This window comes from Pteropus vampyrus, unplaced genomic scaffold, assembly GCF_000151845.1.
Source record: "Pteropus vampyrus isolate Shadow unplaced genomic scaffold, Pvam_2.0 Scaffold35, whole genome shotgun sequence".
Classification (NCBI taxonomy): domain Eukaryota; kingdom Metazoa; phylum Chordata; class Mammalia; order Chiroptera; family Pteropodidae; genus Pteropus; species Pteropus vampyrus.
The window spans coordinates 3,922,785-3,935,034 of NW_011888816.1; positions in this window are offsets into that span (position 1 = coordinate 3,922,785).

Consider the following 12,250-nt stretch of genomic DNA (forward strand, 5'->3'; position numbering starts at 1 on the left):
GAAAATAAATGGAATTTCCTTGTTTTATTAAATGTATTGGGGTGACATTAGTTATTAAAATTATATAGGTTTCAAGTGTACTATTCAATAAGATGTCATGCATATTGCATTGTGTTATATTTATCATATTTTGTGTTCTCTTTTCCCCCAATCTACTTTTTTAATTGATTACATTTTCTTTGAACCTTTTTCTTCTTAATGATTTGAGAATTTATATACTATTGCTCTTCTTCTAGTAGTTACCTTTAATTTTTAAGGAAGTACATTTAAACATATTTTCCTATCCATATTTAAAATCAAAAAGTGTTTCTGTCCTCTCTTCAGATAAGCACATGACCTTGGCAGAGCTGTATTTCCCTCATCTCCCTCCCGCCCCACTGCAATAACCTCTCATGTCGAAATCATTTGGCATTTTATCTTTAATTTTAATTATTATGCTTTTAATAAGTAATTAATGCCCTTTTAGAGAGCAGTGATTTTGCTGATTTCTTTGTCATTATTCTCTTTCCAGCCACCCACTCACATTTTAGTCTCGACTTTATCATCCAAAATAAATGAATTATGATCTCATTTAGTCTCCATTTTAAATGTCCGACTATCTGATCATCATTGCCTTCCTGTCATTACTCTGGTTCTCTCACGGCAGAACAGATCAACTTTACTGAAACGTCCAGCTCTCTGATTTTATCTTTTATCACCATCCTTCACTGCCTATTTCCCTCTTTATCCGCTTTACATAGACAGCACAGTATACCCATTTCCCTATAAATGCCCTACGCTCCCCTCCCCCTCCATAATTACTCCTGCAAAAACAACCTGATGAGATCCAGTTTTCTGGTTACTATCAGTTTGCACCCAAGAAGTTGAGTATTACCGGAGAAAATTATATTAAATCACTTCAAATTTATGACCTTAGATCTGATATGGTCCCTTGATCTTCCAGAGATTCCTGCTTCTCTTCCCCCAAACGTGTACTTTTCTCCCCTTACAAACAGCTATTTTACTTCTTCCTTTCTTTCTTCAAGCCTCCAAGAGCCCCTCACGTCTTAATCTCAGCTAGGGCCTCCATTCCAACTTCACAGAGAAAAATAATTTAATGAAATGTGAATAACCTTCTAGCCCGCCGTTGTGCCTGCATGTGTACCCCACCGTCATAATGGAAGACTTGTGTCCTGTCTAAGCTCCGCATTTTACCCCATATCCAATCCTTTCTCAGCTCAAGGATTTCTCTACCTCCATTGCCCCGTTTCTCTCCTGCATTGACACTTTCTCCCTTTCACCTAGATCGTCTCATACCTCTGTAGATACCTTGATATCTCTCACCTTTGATGAAACCCTCTTGACCTAGCCGCCATCCCCTTCCAGCTTTCCCATTTCTTTGTTCCCAGTCATAGTAAAAGTCACTGAAATACTGTGATAGAAACAAATCTTTAGAACTTCTCACCTCCCATTTCAGCTCAGTCACTCCAGCCACACTTCCTTCTCATCAATCCACAGACAGGGCTTTGACTAAGGTTGCCTTTGACCTACATCTTGCCAAAGCTGAAGATCAATTTTCTGTCTTTATCTGACCTTTCGGTGGAATTCGATCCAAATCCACCACTCCCTTCTTCTGTGAAATACTACGTCATCGGGATTCTGAGATAACATGCTCTTCTTGTTTTCCTCCTATTCCACAGCCCACACTTTCTCAGCCTCCTTAGTCGACTGTTACTTCCGTTCCAGATCTCTAACTGTTGGAATGCCGAGGCTCTTTCTTTGGCCTTCTTCTCTACCCAGACTCTATTGGTGGTCTCCTCCAGTCTCATGTATGTCAATAAAATATATGTGTTGATGACTCTCAAATTTTAATTAATCAGCAGACCAGCTCTTCCTCTGAGTTTTAGACTTATACATTCAACCATCTGCTCAACATCTCCACTTGCTTGTCTATCAGGCATCTCAAACTTCACACGTCCAAAAAAAAAAATAAAAACTACTAGTTACCTCCCCCTCCCTCATCCTAACCTCAACTGTCCCCTCTAAGTCATCCCCACAGTGCTACCTGTCACCACCCTCCATGCAGTTTATCATGCCAAAAACTTGGTTACTTTTAATTCTTCTCTTTCTCTCACAATCCACATGCAATTCACTGTCAGGTCCTTAACCTCAAACCCATATCTCAAATCTATCCACTTCTTTTATAACTATGCTATCTTCATTTTAGTCTAATTTACCTTCATTTCTCCCCTAACATCTTTTATAACCTCCTTAGTGATCTTACTATCTGCATTCTTGCCTCCATAATAGTCATAATAAAGCACGTACTGTGAAACTTTTCAGACTCACAGAAAAGTACAAAAATAGCATAACAAGCTTTCATATACCCATGATCCAACATAAGAAATAAAATGTTATTGGCATAGTTGAAATCTCTATGAGAACGTCCCTGATTGCCTCTCTCTGTGCTCTAGAGGTTAATATACTCTTTACTTTGGTAATTATTGTTTCACACATGTCTTTATATCTTTACACACATATATATATCCCTAAGCAATATGTAGTTTTTCTTTTTCATCCATTGGTTCTTCCTCATTCTTTGGCTTGATTTTTTTTTCCCCCTTAGGAATGCCTGCGACATTCCTGAGTGGTTGTGATTCCTTTTCCTCTGACCTCAAGATGTCTAGATCCAAATTTGGGCAATTTGCATAAAGGCGGTCAATTGCACAAGGCCTGCTGACTCTCACAGTGTGCAGTGACCCATCCTCTGGCTACTTCTGATTTTTTCTTTTATCCCCACTTATCACTAACATTATTTGAAATTATGCATATTTTTATGTGAGTTGCTACAACATTTTTCTTATAACAGGGCAAGGCTGAGGTCAATAAATAAGTAAATATATTTGACATCTCCCAGAAGAAGGAGAAGAGTTTGATACAGACCCCTCGTATGGTTGTGGCAACTAGCCTTCTTCTTTTTTTTTCTTTTTTTTTTGCATTCAGGATTCTGTGCTGCAACAACTGACCAGGTCACCGTGTACTGTCACAGAAGCTAATCTGATGCTTTAATAATATTCTAGGAATAACTTACATTATTCAAAATTATACCATGAAGGACCATGAACCATAAACCAGCTGCTCAAACACTTTATTATACAATGTCATCATAATGCTATCCCAAGTCTCCATTTTGCTTTGGAGTAGATTGGTAGAATAAGGATGTAGAAAGTTCTTCTCAGAATTCATATTTATGATGTAATATATTTAAGATCACCTCCATTAAACCTTCTGTTTCTTTGGAATAATCCTAGAATTGGTTTTCAAGGAGAGATGGGTACCATGGTAGGTTGTGCCAGAAGGTAAGTCTGACTGGAAATATGGCAGTTGTCTTCAGACATGAAAGTGGCCACATGGAGGAGGACTAGATTTTTTTCTGTGTGGCCCAAAGAGGGTCAGAGGGTTTTTTCTGTGTGAACCAGTTCAAAGAGTTTGGTTCAGTAACAGAAAAAACTTTTTTTATGGTCAAATCTGGCCAAATTTAGTCCAGCGGGATGGCTTGAGTCATTTGTTGTTATTTTAAGTCTTGAGACGAATAAAAATGAGAATGGCGAATGAGGTCAGCTGTGTCCTCTGGCTGGTAAAAATGAAGTTTCCATCAGCTGTAAATAAAAAGACTAGCCAATACTAAAATGTTTAGATATTCCTATAATACATCCATTCATTGACAGTGACAAATTCTGAAAGTGCTTAAGAACTTCATGAAGACATTATAATAATGTGGCCATTTGGGGAAGGGCATGTGACTTCTCAGAAAGCCTTATGATCATCATTTATTCTGTTTGGATTTTTCCGAGGTAACAGGTGAGAGGGAGTCCTTTATGCTAATGAAGGGGGCTGTGAGCGGAGAACGTTCGAGGACCCCCGTTGGACTCCGCTATAGCTCGCTTGGGCTGTCAGCCCCCTACTCTGAGTGAATCAGTAAAAGGAATGAGAAAGGATTGCAGTGTTCTGGTGTCTGAAGTGTTAACCAGGGGTGTTGTGCCCAAACAGTGAATGCAAGTGAGCAGGCACACGCATCTGCGATACTGGGGGAGTCACTGCTGATACAACCATTCTGATTTTCGTATTTATTGTTAAATGTGTGCCTTATCTTTCAATAGTCTGGAAATCTCACAGTCCTATTTGAAAGGCAATGTTTCATAACATGCATGAATCCTTGTGAATTTGAATTTCATACTCTAACTTGTCTTTCTCCCTTTGCACATGTCAGGTGGCCATGGCTTCCCCATGGGTCAGTGATAGTCAGGGGTAGTGGGAAAATGTTGGAGGACCTCATCTCAGTGTCATTGTGCATCTCTTGACCTGCCCTGTGTCAGGCTGGGACACCTGTTCAGCTATTCTGGTGCCCATAACCAGGAGTATGATGTAGTTAGCACCTCAAGGGGAACCTCTTGACTTTTCTGGACGGAAGCTGGCTTTCTCTCTTCCTCTAGTTTGCTTTTCCCAGCATTTGACTCCTATTCCTTAGAATCATTTCCCAAAATGTGCAGCTGGCGGTCAAGCCCTGGTGCCAGGCTCTGCTTTGGAGAATAAACGAGGCTAAGATAGGCACCAACTAGTTTTATTTGGGGCAATTTTTTTGTTCATTTGTTTGTTGGGCTTCTGTTTCCTTTTCATTGAAATGAGAGAATTTGGCTTGTTCATTCCTTCCGGTTTTAACTGTCTATAAAAGAGAGGGAAATGGTCAAGAATTCAAGAAATCCCATCTTTCTCAATAATTCCTCAAGTGATTTAACTCCAATTCAGATAAGACTTCCAGTTTTAAATACTTCCATTCCCCCTTGTGTGAGTGTGACAACTCTGTTTTATGGCTTTTGTATCTCCCTAGCCCTTCAAACCTTAAACTAAAGTAGAAAGGAAAAAGGCTTTTAGGGAGCTCAGCAGGGCTGATGGTCATGGGTCCACTCCCTTACTACTGTTCCACCTTCCGCCATTACTGCCCCACCAGCGAAGCTCAGAATGAGGTTTGGCCTCTATAAATGATAATGGCATTGCTGAGCCTAGTGGTCATGAGGGCAGGGACAGACACGATGTGCCGTCAGCAAGCACTGGTTTCGATCACATGGAGCGATGAAGGAATGAAGACAGTCTAGCAGCTCTCCACTCAGAAATTTCCCCCTGAGGGGCCAGATCTAGCAATATGGGACTGACCACATTTTAGGAAAGAGCGGGTTCCCATTCAGTTACAAACTCTACGGGAGTTAAGTTTGAAACAAAACATTTAGTACTACTAAAGCATTTTTTGTGATGCTTATCTGTTGGTAGTTCTTGGTTTGGGTAGCAGAAGTCAAGAGAAAGGTGGATTGTGGCCAGATGATGGATTTTTTGCACTCAGATGGTGAGAGACAGTCTCACAGCGCCAGGATGCTGAGAAGAACTTTCAGCTTCTAGGGAGTGTGGGTCTTAGGCTGACGACTTTCTGCACTAAGGTGTTTTTGAAGGAGTTTGTAGGAGGCGGGGTGGTAGAGATGCTACACACTGGAGGTTTCTGTGAGGTTCTTCGTCCAGATTTCCAAAGCCAGCCACTTCCCTCAGCCTAAGCCACCAACACCTCTCTGGAGAAGGAGCTTCTGCTTGGTCTTCATGTTCCCACTTCATCTTTGTGCACCCTCCCATCCTTTCTGCGGTTAGCAACCAGTGTGTTCTTTAAAATGTAAGTCATGTCACGTCTGCCACCACCGAAAATCCTCCTATGGGTTCCTACTGCTTTGGACTGAACCACAAGGTCCTTCATGACCAGCCCCTTGCTCTTCAGCTCTCTCATGCTCCAAACGCGCTGCCCTTCACTTTCTTCCTGGAGCATTCGAAACACTTTCCCCCGTGATATGCTCTGTTTTGCACCCAGGTTTCCACGCGGCTCGTTCCTTCTTACTGATGAGGTGCCAATTCAAATGTCACATCTTCCTAAAGGCATTCCCTGAACCCCCAAAGTCTGTGTGTCGAATCATCTCACTTAATTGTTTTCACAACCTCATCACTATCTGAAAAAAAAATCTTAATTATTTATTGATTTGCTCGTTTTCTCTCCTCGCCCAGTAGGATATGTACTGCAGGAGAGCAGGGGCCTCTGAGTTGTGCTGATCACTGTGTCTTCTGTAGTATGGATGGTCCTTGGGGCTTATTAGGTGCTCCACAAATATGGGTTGAATATGCTGACTTCCAAATGTCCTCAAGGGTCATCGGTTTTGTTCCAAGGGAACCAAAGTCCTACAGTGAGAGAGAGAGAGAGAGAGAGAGAGGAAGGATACCCCCACGCCAGAAGGATGCATAGAAGAAACTCAAAGGATGAAAATCTGGCTGATGTTGGAGAGGAGGTGTTCTTATCCTCAGCAGTTCATCCTCATGAAGGCTCTTGAGCAGTGAGAAGCCATGAAAACAGGAGGCTAAGCTCTTAGATCATGTCTGACACGACTCAACACGTCGCACATCCTGTCACTAGGGACTGGGGACAGAACGTATGCCAGCAGGCTGCTCTGCGGCCAACCACCCGGCAGGCTGTGTGCTGCTGGGCACACCCTGATGTTGCACAGCGTCTGCCACCTCCCATTCTCCGACACTTCCAACACGGGCCCTGGGGTGTTAGGGAGAGCATGACAGTTGGCTGGACGTTGAGTTGTTTCCCTGGGTGACCACTGGCTGGCCCCACCGTCTCTTCTTGGGGCTGGGCGGAGCTGGCCTTGGGGTCAGCTATGAACCAGAATTTGTTACAGCAAGAGCCGGGTCGCCCAGCTTTTAATTTGGATCAATGATTGGGTTGAAGTGATTGATGTAGAGGAAGTAGAGCTTGAAGAGAGGGGCAGACGCCCAGGTGCGCTGGTCTTTTCATCTAAACATCAAATGCTACCTGGTGAGTTACAGGGCGCAGACTGGGGTAGGGGGAGCGAGGGGGAGGCAGCTGCTGCTCCAAAGTAGAGATGGAGCCGTGTGGCTGAAGACAAATCCGGGCTTCCTGTCAGACAGCTGGCTGTAAATAACAGGCTGCAACTTCTGGGGAAGAGCAGACAGGTAAGAGTCTCTTAGCAGATGAAAGGGCCAGGGCCGATGGTGTACATAATGGAAATTTAATACATTATTATTTGTTCATTTATTCATGTGATGAGGATCTATGACCTTGTTCCTCAAAGTGTGGGCCATGGCCCAGCAGCATCAGTATCATCTGGGGAACTTGTCAGAAATGTCAGATCTCAGGCTCCACCCTAACCCCGTAGAACCAGAATCTGCATTTTGATAAAACTGCCAGGGAATTCTTAGCCACGGACAAGTCAGAAGGCCTTACCTACAAGCTAACTTTAATGGCCAACTTTTAGGTAGGGCCCTGCGGGGATGCTGAGAGGGTGCATCTGGCAAACTTCACCCCCCAACAGTGAGGTGCTTGGAGGAGGCGCCCAGGTGCTCCTTCTGCAGGCGTTACATCTGAGAAGACACATTCCACACCTGGTTCATTCCTTTCTAAAGTTCATGGAACATCTGCCCACTTCGACAAGATGGGAACACAAATGACAATAGCTCACAGCAGTGACAATACAGCAAAGGAGGTATAAGTGCCTTTTCATGAGGGGATTTGAAATCAAGCCACTAGAGGCTCCAGGTTCTTTCTCTTGTGTTTATTTGCCACCTCACTGAAATTCCTAGTGTCTTCCCACCAAGGAAAACCTGCTCTTTCTGAATGAATGGATCTGTCGTGAATCACTTGCACCTCTGTGTGAATTTAAATCGGTGATCATTTGCATTTTTATACTCTCGATGACTATTAAAGCTATGCCAGAACCAACAAACAGGTGGGAAGGGCATTTACACTATTTAGGTAATTTATGTCATCTTAGAATGCAGGTCCTGGAAACAACCTTACCAACACAGAAATCTGAAAAGCACTTTACAGTTTAAAAAAGTACTTCTTTCCTCATGCACCTATTTTGTAGGTAAAGAAACGGAAGTTCAGAGAGTTTGCAACTTGCTTGAAGTTGCACAACTAATAAGTGGCAAAACTGAATTCTAAACCTAGGTCTTCAACTAGAAAATTTGTGTTCCTTATCTACTGTTAGGCTGCTTCTACAGTAGGAAAGTTCTTGGTTATCCAAGAAGCCCCAAGTTCCTCATCTCTTTCCATTTCCCATTAATTAAAGCAAAACATATATATATATATTAAGCACCTTCTTTATGCTTGGAACTGAGTAAAGAAGGCAGCTGCTAGGATAACATCATCTGAATGTTAATCTATCACCTACCTATCATCTATCTACCTACCTACCTACCTACCTACCTATTTATCCATCCATCCATCCATCCACTTATCCATTTATCTATACACCCACTTGCTGCTTTCAACCTCAAGAAACTTACAGATCATTAAAAGAGAAAGGACATGCTGAGAAAACGATTTCAATTTCCTTGACATTCAATTTCTTTTGCCCCATAAAGTCCGATGTCCTCCCAGTGACGAATGCTGATTCTGGAGTTCACCCTCTCTTGGGGCTCTTTAGTACCAGCTCTGGTACTAAAATGCTAACAACATTTTACTCTGTGTCAGTGCACACGTGGAACTAAGCCCCCTTACCACTGTCCAGAAAAAAAAAAAAATCCACCATGCAATTTGTGAGCTTAGATAATGCATTGAAAGTTGAGAGTCACAGAGCAATGGTGGCATCGTGGGAGAATGGCTGCTCCCCCATCCCCTGTCTCCTCCTCGCCACCCCTGCTCCGCTCAAGGAAGCTCCAACGCGTCCTTTTTTAGGATGAGTCATTCACCATCTCCTAACCCCAAAGTTGTACAACCAAATGTATCACAGCACTCAGGAGGAAAAAGGACTTTCTCTTTGCCTGAGGACGTTAGGCTGCAGTTGATACTTTATCTTTAAATAAACTCTTTTACTTTGACATAGGACATACATGCAGAGAATGTATACATTAGAAGCATACTGTTTGGTTACTTTTCACAAAGCGAACTCGCTTGTGTAACCAGTATCCAAACCAAGAGACGAAACAAAAGCAACATCCCAGAGGCCACCGTGCCCCTGAATCTAAGACCGTTGGCAATTTAAAGAGCATATTTTTCTTCCTATGAGGAACATGGAAAGTGACATGAATGAGGAACAAGATCCTATTAGAAAATGGAGGAAAATTTTATCTGGCAGGAGAGCAAAGGAGGCTTCAGAACTAGACCCTACGAGATGGGTGCTGTTTGGTGAAACAGAGAAGGGGGGTGGTTGGGAGCTTGAGCCAACCAAAGGGCAGGGAGGGTTTTGGCGACCGGCAAGGAGCCCAGTCTTGTTTTGTCTGGAGATGAGGGTGGGTGGGGAGGGAAGGCTGAGGAACCTAAGGTTGGGACCACATTGAGAAAAATATGTGGACTGGCAGTGTAGGTGTCATTTGGTGGCTGTTGCAGGGTTTCAGATATATCTATTAAGATTCAGCGTTGCAACTGACAACAAAAATCAGATTTGTTTAAGTGAAAAAATAAAAAGCAACATATTGCCTCAGGCATCGCTTGATCTAGGGTTCAAATAATGACTGAAAATAGGCTTTTACCCCCTTCTGTTACTTTTTTCTCTGTCTTGGAGTCATCACCTTTTAATTCGGGTTCCCCCAAAGCAGGCCCTGAGGCGAGGATCTGAATATAATTTGGGAAATGGAGAAAGCACCGATGGCGATGAGGGGAAGCTGAGACGGGGAAGAGAAGACAGCCAGAAAACGGGGCAGTATCCAGCTGGACCCGCGGTGGGTGCCGGGGGCCGGATCCCACTATGAGCTCTGGGTAAGCACGCAGAGCTTGGGGCTTCAGCGTGCTGTACTCTGGGGCAGAGGGGGAGGGGGGTGTCGAGGGACCTATTCTCACCAGGCGTTGCTGGAAACGATGCTGATGCTTGCTCCTAAGAAACAGGAACTCCATGTCACTCCCGGCTGCCATGCGCTCAGGGCACACAGACTTCTGAGATTTCTGAGGAAGCCCAAAGGCAGAGATGCCGTTGGGAGTAGCCGGTGTCCCTGAATGGGTGAGAACCCTGGATAATGTTGGAGGCCCAGCAGCATTAGCCTCATCTCCATTCTTAGAGGGGCTCTGCCTTCATTTGCACAGCTGGTAACCAGCATTTCCTGGGGCTGGAAAAGAGAGAATCTCTCCCCCTCCCCCACCCCACTGCGCCGATACTGTAGTAAAAGGCCTGATCCTAGCTTTCATTTCATCCAAATTGGGTCACTTGAATTAGTTCCTGATGTCAGGGGGGAGGAGATGTCCTAGAAAAGAATCCCCATGCCACGAGGTGACTCAGCAGAGGAGGGAGGAGAGGGCATGTTCACACCACAAAATGAGGAACCCTGTGGGGGTGTGACGGAGGTGGCCTAGTGTGTGGTTCGGAAGCCTGAGAAAGAGCTTGGACTGAAAGCGTTTCCGTGGGTGTCTGTCGTTTGGCTGTCCCCAAAGCAGACCCTGAGACGAGGACCACCGATATAGGCGGTTTACTTGGGAGATGGTTCAGAAAGCGGGAATGAGGGAGGGGGGTGTAAGACAGAAAAGGAAAAGGAGACAGGTCACCTCTGTGGGCGGGTGGGACCCAACCCCACCGAGACGTCTGGGATCCAGAGGAGAACGTACCTCAGGGTCTCTCACCGAGGCCTGAGGAAACCGACGTTTCTATTCACCAGCTCCCATCCCACACTAGCTAGGGGACTTTCTGACGCATTTTACTCCTCAGTCCTTCCAGCCTGACCCGTGTGTGGGCTCATGTGCCTGTGGCCGAGGAAGCCACCAGCAGCGTGGGCGTCACCTGGCCGCAGGAATCCTGCAGGGCGGATGGAGGGGATGAGGCCGGGATACTGTCGCCCTCTGCAGCTGGGTCCTCCTGTCCTCTTGCCACTGTGGCTCAGCCCCCGCTCCAGCTCCTGGTACCCACCCCCTCTCCAGTCTTTACATTCTCCGCTCTCTGCTCCTAGGCAGCCCCAGGAACCCTTCCCCGCACCCGTCTTCCCTAATCTGACTACCCGTACCTCCACATTGGCCCTCGATGTGAATGTTCTAGGTGGAAAAGGTAGTCCCTTTGATAAACTCTCACATTAACAAAAAGCAAGGAATAAAGGCTTGTGGGGAAGGGTGGGGGTGGAGTGTCACTTGTTAATTAATCCAAAATCGTCCCTGGGAATGGAAATGGCATTTTTGTGAGCTGGAAGAAAATTATGTGACCTAGCCTGTATCTGTTGGTTCAATTGAATCGGGGATTCTCACGTTTTAGAAGTTCTGGAGAGCTTCCTTTAAACCAGGCACACTCCCTCCTCTGAATCTGACGGGTCCCCCTGTAGTGGGTTGGGGCTGGGGACCTGGCCTCCCTGGTGAAGAATCTCTGTGTGATCTCTGGAAAGTTTCTGATGGGCAAGCCTTGGAAGGCAGACGGTGTGGAGGCAGAGGGAAGGCTGAGAGCCGCTAGTTTGAAATGTAGCTTTCTACCAGCAAGGGCAGTCGAGCGGAGAGAAAACGGTGGGTTTGAATTCCAAAATATCTAGCCATGGAGCTTCTCCACGCCTCAGTTTCACTATCTGTAAAAGGGGAATGAAGGGTAATGCAAATTAACAGAGCCTCAGGCATATTGTTTAGATTGTGCAATTATTATTATTATTATTATTATTATTATTATTATTATTATTATTATTTTTGCAATCAACCCTCTGAGTAATCGTTCATGTGGAGCCTCCCACCTCCTTCCATATCGCCGACCCGCTAGCCTGGCTCCTGGTCAGCCTCTGCCTCACAGCTCCAGCCCCCTCCACTGCGGTCAAAGGGGTCTCTGAAGTGGGGGCTCAGGGATGGTCCCCTTCACCTCAGGATCACAGCTCTTGCAGAGATCCCCCCACTCCTTTGTCTTGTAGACTTGAAGAACAGGAGCACCCTGGAGGCTGGTTCAGATGTCCCAGAGGGTCACAGACAATGTCTGCTTGTGAGTCTTGTGATGAAAGGTGGTATTTAACAGGAGGGGCTTTGCTAAGGCAGGAATTGGAGGGTGACCGGGGAACTGAGAGTCATGACCAGATCACCTCCTCAGAGACACCTTCCTGAACCCCTAGATTCCCCCTCTAGGTGAGCTGAAGACAGCTCCTCATCCTTTTGAGCCCTACAGAACACACTCTCACCAAAGAACTGCCAATCTCATCCATTTCATGCTGCTGTCTGCCTCTGTCTCCCTTCTTTATATGCTTTTAATTAGTACTGAAATCATTGCCCTCAAAT